The following is a 13,442-nucleotide window of genomic DNA, read 5'->3' as shown; positions in this document are numbered from 1 at the left end:
CATTGGTCAACAGAAAGGGCCCAATTCATCTCCATGGCAATACCCAACCACACATCACACAACCAATGCATCAAAAGTTGAACGAATTAGGCTATGAAAGTTTGCCTCACCCTCCATATTCACCTGACTTCTCGCCAACTGACTACCACTTCTTTAAGCATCTCCACAACGTTTGCGGGGAAAACCCTTCCATAATCACAGGAGGCAGAATGCTTTCCAAGTGTTCATCGAATCCTGAAACGTGGATTTTTACACTACAGGAATAAACAAACACTTCTCATTGGCAAAAATGTGTTGATTATAATGGTTCCTATTTTAATTAATAAAGATGTGTTTGAGCCTAGTCATAATGATTTAAAATTCACAGTCTGAAACTGCAATTACTTCTGTACCAAACTAATACTTATGAGATAGATGCATTGTCCAGGAGGCATTAAGAGGAGGGCAGAGGGGGTATCAGAAGGAATCCTGGTACTGTTCCTCCTGGAGGTTTCTAGTATGCAAAGCTGGTTGCTGGAGAGGAATGGAAGGAATTTGCACAAGGACCCCAGAGCCTTCTGAGAGAGAATGAGTTGGGATCCCAACATTTTGGGCCTCCATACTTGTTTTTAGAAATCTGAATTCTTACAAACTGGCTGCCCAGATGAATATACTATCAATCTTTCCAAAAAAACACAAAAGTTGAGAATACAAAGCAGATTATAGCAACAAGACTTTTATTTTCTATTTAAATTATTTTAAAAACAATACTTTTTCCTTAAAGTATTCCTTCATTTAGTATACACCTTCCTAAAATATCTACCTTCCTTCCTAGAAGGTGCACATTTTCAACAATAAAAAGGAAGTCTAGTGACCCAGTGAAGGAAGTCTAGTGACCCAGTGATGCTCTGCCTAAAAATACATACATACAAAATTAATCTGACAATATTAAATCAGTGGTAATTACCATAGAACTGGGCTAAGTAAATTGTATACTACAACAGAAAAACGTAGGCTCTAAGTCAATTAATACTATATATGACATAATATTTGCAATATAGTAATATAGTGAGAGCAAACATTTAGTCCATTTATGAAAAACAGAATTTTCAAGCCTAATAACACATAAGAAATAGTCACACTAATTACAACTAATAATTGCAAGTGTGCAAGTTGTTTTTTTTTTAAAGGTCTGGGCTTGCAGTGGCTTGTTGCTCCTTTCTGTTCTTCTCTCTCTTGCTCAGGCCTGTGGATGACGGGCAAGTATCCTGGTCTTCATATTGCCAGGAAGCTCAGTAGCCACCGACAAGACTGGAAATGACTTGATAAGCAAGACGTGTGTGCTAAGTTGCTCAGTCATGTCTGACTCTTTATGACCATATAGACTGTAGCCTGCCAGGCTCCTCTGTCCATGGGTTTCTCCAGGCAAGAATACTGGGGTGGGTTGCCATGCCCTCCTCCAGGGAATTTTCCCCACTCAAGGATCCAACCCTGCATTGCTCCTGCATTGACAGGAGAGTTCTTTACCACTAGCACTACCTGGGAATCCCCAGTAAAGAGTACAAGAAAGCCCATTTGTGCATAACTCTGACAGCCAACCCTTGTGGAGGTACTTCTCATGCCAAAGAAATTGTGCTTGAAAAAGTAGAAGTTGAAGCCAAAGAGCCAAATTCCGCCATTAGGAAGTGTGTCAGGGTTCAGTAATCAGAAATGGCAAAAAAAAAAATCACAATCTTTGTACCAATGATGGCTGTTTGAATTTTATTGCGGAAAATGATGAAGTTCTATTTGCTGGATTTGGTTGCAAAGGTCATGGTGTTGGTGACATTCCAGGAATCTAGTTTCAGGTTGTCAAAGTGGCCAGTGTCTCTCTTTGGCCTTATACAAAGGCTAGAAGAAAAGGCCAAAAACAAGTTTGATGGTGAGCATGATAGTAATACATTTTCATATGCCTCCCCAAAATTTTAATAGCAAAAATGGTCTGATTTGCTTTCTTCATGCAATCATCCTAGTGTCTAATATGTACATCAAGTTCATGGAGTTTTAGAATTAAAAGGGATCTTAGAAACAATCTACATTTTTGTTAAGCAGATACCCTAGTTCTCTTATTCTACAAATAAGTGACATACGCCAGTGTCAAGTTATTGAAGGGACAAACTAAACCAGTCTCTTGATTTCTATCTCATACCTTAAAATATACATTTTCAAGTATGCAGTATTCTACAAATATCAGTTAGGACAAGCTTATTCAAAATGTTCAAGTTCACTGTATCCTTACTGACTGCTTGCTCTATCAATTACTGAGAGAGTAAAATCATCAAGTATAATTGTGGATCTGCCTATTTTTTTAAAGGTACATTTAAAAATATTTCTTAATTCTGAATTTTCTCTCTTTTAGACGGACTTTCCATCCACGGCCTTCCATGGTGGCTTAGATGGTAAAAATCGGCCTGCAATGCAGAAGACCTGTGTTCAATCCCTGGGTTGGGAAGATCCCCTGAAGAAGGGAACAACCACCCACTCCAGTATTCTTGTCTGAAGAATACCCACGGACAGAGGAGCCTGGCAGGCTACAGTCCACGGGATCGCAAGGAGTCGGACACGACTGCAACTTTCACTTTTCATCCATCTGATTGAAATTAAAACAGTTTTCTGCAAGGACAGGCACAGCAGAATGGAATCAATAAGCCATACGAAGTTGTCCCCAAACCCTGGCACTGCCTGGAAACAGGAGGGATCACAGAGAGACGTGGAAGTTTCCCCGTGGAGTTAATGACCCTGTGAGGGGCTCCAGCACTGTGCTCACGTGGTCATTCTTTTACACAAAATTTTCAAAAGTAAGCTATTTTAAACACAGTTAGTTCAGCCAGCTAGCTGTCCCTTTCCACTTCAACGTCCTGTCTGTCACATTTCCCTCACATCGAAGGCATTAGAGTGGCGGCAGGCAGTTTTGGGTCCTGCTGAGGAGAAATTGAGGGGGTGAAGTGTTAACTGCAATTTTGAATGTTGTTTTCGAAATTTTCAGTAAAAACAAGTGAGAAACAATAGACATTTTACTTATTTTATTAAAGAACTGAAAAAAAATTTTTCCAACATTGTTGAGACATACTTTACAAAGTTGTGTAAAGCATGTGTAGTGTCAAGTATATACACTTTACACATACTTTACAAAGTTGTGCAAAGTATGTACAAAGTTGTATACAAAATTTAAGGTGCACAACATGATGATATATATATATATCTATTGTGAAATGATTAACACAAAAAATTAGTTAACACACCCACCTCACACAGTTACCATTTTGAAAGAAAATTCAGGTAGTAAATTTAGTGGAATATGAAAGAAAAGTGGTTACTATGAAGAATGAAATCAAGAGAAACTAGCCTGATATTAAAAAACAAATTGCAACCAAAAAACTCCAGATCATACCAAAAGCAGTAATTCATTAAGAAGAAGAGACAGGGCCCTCCTTGGTGGTTCAGTGGCTGGGAGTCTGCACTCCCAATGCAGGGGGCCCAGGTTTGATCCCTGGTCAGGGAACTAGATCCCACATGCTGCAACTTAAACCCAGTACAGACAAATAAATAAATAAAGATAATTTTTAAAAAAGAAGAGACAAATGTCAAACAGAAGTAATCAGTTTTTGGATTGTTTGATGATTCCATTAAGGAAGAGAAGTGAAAATACACTTAATTAGAAAAGTATTTAGATATCTTGCTAATTTAACATGAAATGCTCCCATCTAAAAAACAGAAATTGTATCCACTGCAAGGGGGACATAGAGATAAACTGGTTAATAAGTGCTACCTATTTTAAACAGTATTCAAGATTACATATTGTAGCAGAAAACTAGAAAATGTCCTGAAACCGCATGCATGAATCATAGAAATGATTTTCTATGATTAAGAAACTGACCACCAAATTTGACCATCTGAAATGCACAGAACATTGCAAATGGATTGTGAAGTTGAGGGAAATTCTTCTCAACCATCAACAGTTTAAAAAAAAAAAAAGATGAACCATGATTGAGGAAAATCTGAATTGTCTTTCTATTCCCTCCACAGAAAACATTGCAAAAACTTTTTTAAAAAGAAGAGGCAAAGAATTTTTTAATGTAAGGTAAAAGAGAGTTTGGGAGGTGTGTAAGACAGCTAGTTAATACAAAATATTTTGTTCTCTGGATTGTGCAATGCTTGTGGCAGCTGTCAGCATTTTGAAATCTGTAATCTGTTATCATTTCTTTTCTTATTTTAAAGTAGATATTTTCTTCCACCTTTGACATTGTATTTCTGACTTTGTATTCCTTAATCTTCTAGAGGGTTCCCCAAAATGAATAAACTACAAGTTCCACAAAACCAATACCTGACCAGGATGTAAGTTAAAATGGCAATCTATTTTCCTGTTTTATTTATTTTTTTAAAGATTTTTTTGATGTGGACCATTTTCAAAGTCTTTATTGAATGTATTACAAGGTTGCCTCTGTTTTATGGTTTTTGGTTTTCTGGCCACCAAGCATTTGGGTTCCTAGCTCCTTGACCAGGGATTGTACTCTCACCCCCTGCATTGGAAGGCAAAATCCTAACCATTGGACCACCAGGCAAGTCCCAGCAATTTATTTTCTTAATAGGAAGAAATTGGGCTATCTTTTTGCAGCCTGTGGGGAGCACACAATCGGAAGTCGACCAGTGTGGTGACAGGGCTTTGGTTTGTACTGAGTCTCGACCAGCAGGGGGCAGTGAGGTAGAGCAATTCCAAGCAAGAGCTCGCACTGCCTTGAAAAATAACAGCAAAAGATTATTTCGCATACTGCCTGGTGCCAAATGTTTTACTTTGGTGCTTTGGAATATTTTAGAGGAAGAATGTTTTAAGATTTGAGAGAATGGCATTGGAGCATGTATATTATCATATGTGAAACGAATCACCAGTCCAGGTTCGACGCATGATGCTCAGGGCTGGGGCACGGGGATGACCTGGAGGGATGATATGGGGAGGAGGGAGGTAGGAGGGGGGTTCAAGAAGGGGAACATATGTACACCCGGGGTGGATTCATGTCAATGTATGGCAAAATCAACCAATATATTATTGTAATTAGCCTCCAATAAAAAATAATAATAAAAAAAAAAGAAGAGAGAAAAAAAAATGTATGAAGCATAAATATAGCTTCCCTAATCAGTTAAAATAAAGAGTCAGATATTCACTAGCATGTAGACCCTTCCTATCCAGTATTATAATTATTTATTCAGTTATACTGTTATGAGCTCTGTACTTCAGAGTTTTATGACACCAAAATCTGTTTTTCCTAAAGAGTGTCCTCTTCCTTATTACCTTACAGGAGAGGGCTTTATTTTTCCTCTTAAGAACAGCCTCTTGTAATCTTAAAAAGCAAATATTAACTTACAGGGTGTTTCATGCAAAATTAAAAGAATTTCATGTTGGTAAAGAACAGCTAAAGCAATCCTAGCAGTAATATGGGCCAGTGGCAGGTGGAAAAGTCAGGGTCAGTTAAACCCCTGGGTCATTTCCAACACTGATACCCAAGATCCTTGGCATAACCATTAAGGATAATAGCCAGTACCTCCATGAGGCTGGTTGTGTGCCAGGCATTGTTCTAAGTTCTTCGTATTGTCTCGGGTAATGTTCACAACAAGCCATCACTATTTTTTTTAATATAAATGTATTTATTTTAATTGGAGGCTAATTACTTTACAATATTGTACTGGTTTTGCATACATCAACATGAATCCACCACGGGTGTACACATGTTCCCCATCCTGAACCCCGCTCCCACCTCCCTCCCCATACCCTATATGTGTTAATTCCATATATATGCATTAGTATACTGTATTGGTGTTTTTCTTTCTGGCTGACTTCACTCTGTATAATAGGCTCCAGTTTCATCCACCTCATTAGAACTGATTCAAATGTATTCTTTTTAATGGCTGAGTAATACTCCATTGTATATAAGTACCACAGCTTTCTTATCCATTCGTCTGCTGATGGACATCTAGAACAACCCATCACTATTGCACCATTATTACTCTTGTTTTCAGATGAGGAAACTGGGCCTCCAAGAAGTTAAATAATTGATAAGTTCACATAGCAAGTGACAGAGCTGGGCTTTGAGTCTAGGCAACCTGGCTCAAGAATCAGAGCACTTGGCCACCTCCTATAACCTTTTGCTACAAGTCCAGTTCTATCTTTACCCCTCCCAAAGAGAACATCATTATAAGGCAATCAGTAGACTGTACCGTGAGAAGAGCAATATTGCAATACTCTGGTCTTTTAACAGTGGTAGAGACGATGCTGCTACTAAGTCAGATTCTCCCCCTCCCTGTTAAGAAAGCTGCTTTTCACAAGAGTAGATGAGAAAGAACTCTGCTTCACCCACTTTCCTCCTCTGGTGGCTGACCAAGGCAGCTGACAGCTCACAAACTTCCCACAGGAGCGCCCTTCTCTCTCCTCAGTACTTCCTTCAAGTTACCCGGTCTCTCCTCTTGTTGCTGGGAAACTCTGAAAGAATCCACCTACTGATTCTCCCTATTCATTCGCTCACTCTTCACTCCTCCCCTGGCTTCCGCCCTATCCATTCTTCTGAGAACCTTCAGTCAGCCAACTCCAGCTCCCCTAGACTCTTCCCGGGGCCTCCACAACCTTCTCCCCCTGGGTCTCCTGTTGCCTCTCCGCCCTTCGTTTGTGACCTCCCCTCCTGTGCCCTGCTCCTCTCCTCTCTTCTCCTTCTAAACCTCTCCCTGGCCCTCCCATCGTTCTGGTCCTAATCGTCTCTTGGAGAGTGATGACTTCCAACACGTTCTTGTTCCAGCCACGGTCCTCCGTGCTCATCTTGTATTCCCCGCTGTCCATTATACATCTCTCTTTGGGTGACTCTAGTCAGAGATGTCTAAAATTTATCTTCTGCCCACCAACTGCATTTCTTTTCTTATTGTCTCTGTTTCAGCTCATAGCATCACCCTTTACTAAAGCTAGACATCCCAGCTCCATCTTGCATCCCTTGCTGCCCCTCAAGTCCATCTGGCCTGTGAGTGGTGGCTATGCTCCCTCAGACGTGTTTCCAGGCCTCTTTCCCCCTAGGTCTCCATTTCCACAGCCCCTGCTCAGTCTCAAATCTATTCCTCCTCATCAGCTCTGTACAATACCATTTCTTAACTTATCTATTAGTCTACTTTCATAGCCATTGCTCCCATCCCCACTCTCTAACTTCCACCTTATCCCACTTATAGCAAGGAGATCCAACCAATTCATCCTAAGGGAAATCAATTCTGAATATTCATTGGAAGGACTGATGCTGAAGCTGAAACTCCAATACTCTGGCCACCTGATGCAAAGAACTGACTCATTGCAAAAGACCCTGATGCTGGAAAAGACTGAAGGTGGGAGGAAAAGGGGACAACAGAGAATGAGGTGGCTGGATGGCATCACCGACTCAATGGACATGCGTTTGAGTGAACTCCGGGAGTTGGTGATGGACAGGGAGGCCTGGCGTGCTGCGGTTCATGGGGTCGCAAAGAATCGAACACGACTGAGAGACTGAACTGAACTGATCCCTCGTACAGTTGGTGATGGACAAGGAGGCCTGGTGTGCTGCGATTCATGGGGTGGCAGAGTCAGACACGACTGAGGGACTGAACTGACTGACTGACCTTGTTTCCAAAATAAAGACTGATGATATTACTCTTCCACTTTAAGATCTTTGGTGACTTTTCTCTAAGAACAGCATGTGTTATCTAGAACGTCATTTAGGGGCAGCTGCAGTCCAGTCCCAACCTGTGCATCTAAGTTCCCCTCTGGCTACAATGCCCACTCTGCCCCCTCACTGCACTCCCTAGACTTGAGCCACCCATCTGGACAGGGCAAAGAACAGAATCTTGTTAGGCAGACTCCCTGGGGGTCAATAGCTAACTCTCCCACATTTAGCGAACTGACTTTAGAACTACGATTTAATCTCTCTGAGCCTCAGTTTCTTTGTCTTCAAAATGGCTCTAACAATCCTTTTTCAACAAGAATACTCATTCACCGAACATTTACAAAGGACCTACTATGTACATAAGGTTGAGCTTAGAACTCAATAAATACGAGTTTCCTTTCTCTACACTTGCTTCTGCCTCATCTTTGTTAATGCAGTTCTTTCTACTATGCAGACCACTCACATCCCCATCCGGAATCCTCCAAGGTCAGGTTCTATGACGTTAGTGAAGGTTCAAGGCAAGGCGTTGCATACCTCACAGGGGACTTGGGCCAGTTTTTTACCGTGTATTTCGTTAGCTTTCTAATTGAGTCTTTCCTCCTCTAGGCTGGGAGCTCTTTGAAAGTAGGAATGGCGTCTTATGTATTTTTGCATCTAACTATGTACATAAGTACATTCACAAGGAAAAAATTACACAGTGTTATCTATTGTTACCAAGACATTATGACTCTTAGTACGGTTTTCTGGAAATTAATTACAGATATACTCTGTGTTGAAATGTCCCAGACATTTTCAAATTGCCTTTCATATTGTGCTGAATAACTTTTTCACTTTGGTACAATAAAACCCTGTGAATTTGACACACACAGTGTTTGAGAAAACATGAGTAAATAAACTGTTTGGATTTTCCAATATTTATATTAGAAAATGGTGATTAGTTAGCTAGAAAACAGTCTTTGTTAATGTTTCTGTATTCTGTTGACTAAACAGTTTTGAACTAATGATGTTTCGCTATGCTTGTCTCTGCTATTATTATACACCTTTCTGTTACTTGTTTTCTTCTTCTCTGTCTCCCCGCTCCCCACTAGAATGTAAATGTCCAAAAAGGCAGGAATCTTGTCTATCTTGTTCAGTGCTATGTCCCCGGAGTCTAAAACAGTATATAATAACATCTGTTGCTAGTTGGTAAGAAAAGGAATGTATGCTATATTTTAATTTTAATAGAATGCGACTTATTAAAAAGTACAATATGTGTACCAATATATTTAAGATATTGGTTGAATTATAACCTAGATGATTCAGTATTTGTCGATATCTCCATATGTATGACTCACAAACACCTCAAGTTCTCAAGTCTTATGTCTGGTTGAGTTTCCAACCCACATCCTACAGCCAAACCTTTTTCACACTCCTTTGGACTCAAATTCCACTCCTATTCCTTTCCTGTTTTGAAGACACTCTTGCTTCTTTCCTTACTTGGAAGTTTGGGGCATCTGATGTGAAATTCTCAACTTCGTTTTTGTCTGTTTCACAGTTAACTCATTAACTTGACTCACGCTCCCTTTCCACACCTCACACAGCTTCTGAGGTCTCTCCAGCCAGAATTAACCCCTACCTCACCTGACCTTTCTCAGCACCTTATGCATATCTCTTTTAAAACATCCTAACAAAAAATAAGGCCTGCTTTGTGCCAAGCATTGCAGTTTTGGAGAAGGTTAACAGAACATGGTTCTAGCCCTTGAAGGAGTATAATTTTATGAGTGACTATCAGGCAGTATTATCAAGAATGTTTCAGATCCTTTCTTAGAATACAAGCTACCTAAAGTGGGTCTTTGGTCCTCCCATCTTCATATCCCACAGAGGATCTCCTATGGTGCCATGCACTGAAACGATGCATATGTCTAGGCTGTTTAAGAGAATTCTGTAAAAAAAAATGCTTGCCTGCCCTAATACAGCATTGTCCAGAAAGGAAGCCCTCCCCTCTCATTCCCAGAATAAGGTAAGTTTCCTTATGATCAGTCAGCAGACACATATGAGAAAGCTGTGGCTAAAAAAAAAGAGATTGTCCTTTCTTATTTTTTAATAATGGGAGAAATGGTGACTGGAGCAGAAAATGGAAAAGAGGTGAACGACGTCACAGCTAAGATGTGCTAGGATCAGGAAAAGCCAGAGCAGGCAGACAGTTATTTTCCATAAAAAGGAGGAAAGGGAGAGAGAGAGAATATGAGTGAGAGAGAGGCGTAAGGAAAGAAAAGGAGAGGAGAGGAGACACCTTTCTGTCAGAAGCTAACAAGAAGTTCTGTTTTGTTTTAAATAAGGAAGATAAGTGGATTTTTCAACTCAGTTCAGTCGCTCAGGCGAGTCTGACTCTTTGTGACCCCATGGACTGTAGGAGGCCAGGCCTCCCTGTCCATCACCAACTCCCAGAGTTCACTCAAACTCAGGTCCGTCGAGTCGGTGATGCCATCCAGCCATCTCATTCTCTGTCGTCCCCTTCTCCTCCTTCCCCCAAACCCTCCCACATCAGAGTCTTTTCCAGTGAGTCAACTCTTCGCATGAGGTGGCCAAAGCATATCTGAGGTTACTGATATTTTTCCCGGCAATCTTGATTTCAGTTTGTGATTCATCCAGCCCGGCATTTCCCATGATGTACTCTTCATATAAGTTAAATAAGCAGGGTGACAATATATAGCCTTGACTTACTCCTTTCCCGATTTGGAACCAGTCTGCTGTTCCATGTCCAGTTCTAACTGTTGCTTCCTGACCTGCATACAGATTTCTCAGGAGGCAGGTCAGGTGGTCTGGTATTCCCATCTCTTTAGGAATTTTCCACAGTTTGTTATGATCCACAGTCAGAGGCTTTGGCATAGTCAATAAAGCAAAAGTAGATGTTTTTTTGGAACTCTTGCTTTTTCAATGATCCAGTGGATGTTGGCAATTTGATCTCTGGTTCCTCTGCCTTTTCTAAATTCTACTTGAACATCTGGAAGTTCACAGTTCATGTACTGTTGAAGTCTGGCTTGGAGAATTTTGAGCTTTGCTTTGCTAGTGTGTGAGACGAGTGCAATTGCACAGTGTTTTGAACAGTTTTTGACATTGCCTTTCTTTGGGATTGGAATGAAAGCTAACTTTTTCCAGTCCTGTGGCCACTGCTGAGTTTTCCAAATTTGCTGGCACTTTCACAGCATCATCTTTTGGAATTTGGAATTCCATCACCTCCACTAGCTTTGTTCATTGTGATGCTTCCTAAGACCCACTTGACTTTGAATTCCAGGATGTCTGGCTCTAGGTAAGTGATTACACCACATGGTTTTCTGGATCATGAAGATCTTTTTTGTATAGTTCTTCTGTGTATTCTTGCCACCTCTTCTTAATATCTTCTGCTTCTGTTAGGTCCATACGATTTCTGTCCTTTATTTGACCCATCTTTGCGTAAATGTTCCCTTGGTATCTCCAATTTTCTTGACAATATCTCTAGTTTTTCCCATTCTATTGATTTCCACCTGTAAACAATAGACTGTATATTTTATACACAGTGGATTTTTATATACTAAATAAAGTGGATATTTTATATACAGTGGACTTTTAGTGCTTTCTTAATATATGCTAAGTGTGGGCAAACTTTGAAAACATTATAGTAAGTGAAGGAGCTGGTCACAAAAGGCCACGTATGATGTGATTCTATTTATACGAAGTGTCCAGAACAGGTAAATCTGTAGAGACAGAAAGTAGATTTGTGATTGCTAGGGGAGGAGGAAATAGAAGTGACTACAAATGGGTTATGGGGTTTCTTTCTGGGATGGTGTAAATGTTGTGGAATGAATGTAAATGGTTGGACTAATTTGTGAACATACTAAAAAAACTATAATTGTACATTTTAAGAAGGAGAGGCTCTTTCTTTTTTCATTGAAATAGTTGATTTTAAATATTGTATTAGTTTCAGGTATACAGAGAATGACTCAGTTATGCATATATATGTATACATCTATGTTATTTTCTGGATTCGTTTCCATTATAGATTATTACAAGATAATGAATAAAGGTCCTTGTGTGGTACAGTGGGCCCTTGTTGTTTCTCTATTTTATATACAGCAGTTGCCTCTGTTAACCCCATACTCTCTATTTATCCCTCCCCCCTTCTCTTTTGGTAGCCATAAGTTTCTTTTCTATATCTGTCTGTTATATCAACAAGTTCATTTGTATCATTTATCAAGATTCCACATATAGGTGATATCATATAATATTTGTCTTTATCTGACTTACTACACTTAGTATGACAATCTCTAGGTCCATTCATGTTGCTGCAAATGTCAAGATTTCACATCTTTTTATAGCTGAGTAAAATTCCATTGTATAAATGAAATATATATACATCTTTATCTGTTCATCTGTCCATGGACATTTAGATTGCTTCCATGTCTTGGCTATTGTAAATATTGCTGCTATGAACATTGGGGTGCATGTATCTTTCAAAATTCAAATTTTTGTCTTTTCCAGATATGTTCCTAGGAGTGGGATTGCTCGATCATATGCTAACTCTATTTTCAGGGAATTTTTTTGGCCATGTCTCACAGCTTGAGGGATCTTATTTCCCCAACCAGAGGTTGAACTCGCACCCTAGGCAGTGAAAACCCGGTGTCCTAACCACTGAACTATCAGGGAATTTCTATTTTCAGTTTTTTTTTAAACTTCCATACTGGTTCTCCATAGTGGCTGTACCTATTTACATTCCCAGCAATAGTGTAGGAGGGCTCCCTTTTCTCCACAACCTCTCAAGGATTTATTATTTGTAAACTTTTTGGTGATGGCCATAAAAAGGTTATTTCCAAAGCTTTGTTATCTGTCCAAACAACTGAATACAATCTAAAAGTCAAACATTAAAGGTGATTAAATCATGGTACATCCCTCCAAATGGAAAAAATATTTTTGAGGGAATCTAGAGGAATATGGGAAAACGTTCATGAAACTACCATAGATGGCCAAAGAAGATACAAACTGTATACAAAGTATGATCCCAACTTCATCAAATATAAGCGTGGATAAGCAGAGAAAAGATTAGAAGGATATCCTCAAAATATTTATAGAAGTAGAATTATAGGCTTAGCAAACTTTTGGATATACTTTTTGGAAAATCCCTGTAACTGGACTGGAACTTTTCATACATAGTGAAGTTAAGTAAAAAGGTAAAAGGCTAAAACTGTAAATGACGGGTGGGCTCAGTCCTAGCCACTTGTTATGCTGCTGCTGCTGCTAAGTCGCTTCAGTTGTGTCTGACTCTGTTCGACCCCATAGATGGCAGCCCACCAGGCTCCCCCATCCCTGGGATTCTCCAGGCAAGAACACTGGAGTGGGTTGCCATTTCCTTCTCCAATGCATGAAAATGAAAAGTGAAAGTGAAGTCCCTCAGTCGTGTCCGACCCTCAGCGACCCCATGGACTGCAGCCCACCAGGCTCCTCCATCCATGGGATTCCTCAGGCAAGAGCACTGGAGTGGGTCGCCATTGCCTTCTCCAAGCCACTTGTTATACCACAGGCCAAATACTGATCATGATCTAGCTGACTGCACGGATAGTCCACTGGCTCTTGACCAGTCCTTTGCCTCTAACCCCTCAGGCCTCTGGTCCAGTGTTTCCCAGACTTCAGTCGTTCACATGCCATCTTCAGGACTTGCTTATCCACCTGTTATTTAATTTTCTCTTTTAATTACCCTACTTTTTCTTCCCAAATAAATGTATTTTAAGAGAAATTTTTGTATCATAC

The 13,442-nt window shown here is 40.0% G+C and overlaps 1 pseudogene; it reads left to right on the top strand.

Annotated features, from left to right (window-relative positions):
- LOC148777854 (small ribosomal subunit protein uS12-like) overlaps positions 1 to 4,317 on the top strand; it is a 42,525-nt pseudogene extending 38,208 nt beyond the window's left edge.
- Positions 4,318 to 13,442: the final 9,125 nt, after the last annotated feature.

Source organism: Moschus berezovskii, chromosome 5 (genome assembly GCF_049115385.1).
Source record: "Moschus berezovskii isolate FMDL1 chromosome 5, NW_MosBer_1.0, whole genome shotgun sequence".
Taxonomy (NCBI): domain Eukaryota; kingdom Metazoa; phylum Chordata; class Mammalia; order Artiodactyla; family Moschidae; genus Moschus; species Moschus berezovskii.
This window is presented reverse-complemented; position numbering and strand designations above follow the sequence as displayed.